Source organism: Octopus sinensis, linkage group LG26 (assembly GCF_006345805.1).
Source record: "Octopus sinensis linkage group LG26, ASM634580v1, whole genome shotgun sequence".
Taxonomy (NCBI): domain Eukaryota; kingdom Metazoa; phylum Mollusca; class Cephalopoda; order Octopoda; family Octopodidae; genus Octopus; species Octopus sinensis.
The window spans coordinates 14,436,379-14,439,248 of NC_043022.1; positions in this window are offsets into that span (position 1 = coordinate 14,436,379).

The window sequence follows — 2,870 nt, forward strand, 5'->3', positions numbered from 1 at the left end:
ACTGAGAGAAGCCTGTCATGTAAATATATATATATATATATATATATATGTGTGTGTGTGTGTGTGTGTGTGTGTGTGTGTATGTGGTGTGTGTATATATTATATATATATATATATATATATATATATATATATACATACATACATACATACATACATACATATATATATATATATATCGAATTGAACCAGCCAGGATCCCTGGTCTGGTGGTACGTAAAAAGCACTATCCGACTCGTGGCTGATGCCAGCGCCGCCTCGACTGGCTTCCGTGCCGGTGGCACATAAAATACACCAATCCGACCGTGGCCATTGCCAGCCTCGCCTGGCACCTGTGCAGGTGGCACGTAAAAAGCACCCACTACACTCACGGAGTGGTTGGCGTTAGGAAGGGCATCCAGCTGTAGAAACATTGCCAGATAAGACTGGAGCCTGGTGCAGCCTTCTGGCTTCCCAGATCCCCGGTCGAACCGTCCAACCCATGCTAGCATGGAGAATGGACGTTGAACGATGATGATGATGATGATGATATATATATGTATCAGAAATATTAAATTTCTAAATATCTCATAGAGATATGTACGGTGGTGGGACGATAGAATGGTTGTATACTGTCAATTTAACGTGACAGTAGGGGATTACACCACCACTGTTTAGCCCTAGGAAGCATCGACGCCTCCTGATGGCTTCGACACATTTTTTCCTGTGTCCTTATATACTTATGAAGGGGAGACAAACACATCCAACAGCCAGGCCTGCATCTAGAGACACGCATGTTTCAGGGTCTTTGCCCATCATCGGTCATTTGGTAATCAGTGAATAAACTTCACTGAAAATTAGATAAATATATATATTTACGAATTCGGGACAGATATCTGCGGCTGGCAGGCTTCTGCTACTCTAGACCGATGATGGACAAAGACCCTGAAACATGCGTGTCTCTAGATGCAGGCCTAGCTGTTGGGGGTGTTTGTCTCCCCTTCATAAATATATAAGGACACAGGAAATGTGTCAAGGCCGACAGGAAGCGTCGATGCTTCCTAGGGCTAAACAGCGGTGGTGTAATCCCCTACTGTCACGTTTCATTGGCAGTATACAACCATTATATATATATATATATATATATATATATACATATATACATATATATGTATATATACACATACATACATACATGTGTGTGTACACACACACATATATATATGTATGTGTGTATATATAATGTATGTATATATATATATATGTATGTATATATGCATATATGGGTACAGGACGTCACCAAAAGTAAACAACATGAAATACGAAAACAAATGAGTTAAATACACAAATAACGAGAGCAAAAAAAAGGACAATACAAAGAATGACCCTTCGTCAGTTGTCGGCTGTCTATCTACTCCCCATTTCGAGCAATCAACAGCAAAAAATTTTGGATTTATGGAGGGTCAAAGTTGGGAACAAAAACAGGTCAGTGGAGACATACAAGGAAACTGAACGAAAGCAAAATATGAAGGGCCGTTAGACCTGAACGAGGGGGAAAATAGGGAACGCTGAAGGAAACATTTTCTTTGAAAAGAGAAAAGATAGAAGAGAGAAATAGGAGACGCCCAGTCCTTAGATATATATATCATCTAATATAGGAGAAAATTTTTTGAAAAAAATTTTATCAATGGCCAGCATATTAAAAAATACCTTTAAAGGTTAAATTTTATAAACAACTTATAAACAAGGGCAAAAAAATTCTAATGCCAAATATGCTGAAAATAGACAAATTGTCAATAACCATATAATTTATCACTATAAACACAAGTCTCGAAGTCTTACGTATTTATCACTGACAAGGAGAAAATTCTTATGAATTAACTCTGAAATTGGGACCGATACGATAATAACGGAATTTTTTAGAAATTTCTGTCGGCTTACTTTGAGACTCGTGTTTATAGTGATAATTATATGGTTATTGACAATTCGTCTATTTTCGGCATATTTGCATTAGAATTTTTTTCTTTTGCCCTTGTTTGTAAGTTATATATATATATATATATATATATATATATATTATATATATATATATATGTAAAAAAATACAAACTGGGACAAGAACACAAAACATTTAGAAGACGATACAGAAAACACGGACGGGACATTCGAAGCCTTCAATCTTCAGTCAAGAACCAGATCATCCTTGCAATTTCGGCTGATTAATCTTGAGATTGCTCCGATCTGGCCAGCCCCAAAGGAAAATCTAAGCCAAGCGCATATATATATATATGTAAAAAAAAATAATAAATGTGCCCTTTTTAAAGCCTAGCCAGGCTCATGGGCCCAGTTTCCCGGTTTCTATGGCGTATGTGTTCCCCAGCTTGACGGGACGCCAGTCCATCGTAACGTTACTCATTTTTGCCAGCTGAGTGGACTGCAGCAACATGAAATGAAGTGTTTGGCTCAAGAACACAACGCATCGCCTGGTCCAGGAATCGAAACCACAATCTTACAATCATGAGTTCAACACCCTAACCACTAAGCCACGTGCCACCACATATATATACATACATACATACATACATACATACATACATACATACATACATACATACATACATACATACATACACACACACACACACACACACATACATATACCGGAGTAAACACATAAATGTGAAAGAAGGTGGAAAAAAGAGTACTCAAATACCAGTGGTAGAGTAATATGCTTTATTTAAAGCAGCAGAAAATTCAACAAAACCTATTACTCTGAGTTTCACGTTTTCGTTCGTCGGACAGTTTTTGCTAGAATGGAACATCTCGGTTCCATTCTAGCAAAAACTGTCCGACGAACGGCAACGGGAAACTCAGGGTAACAGGCTTTGTTG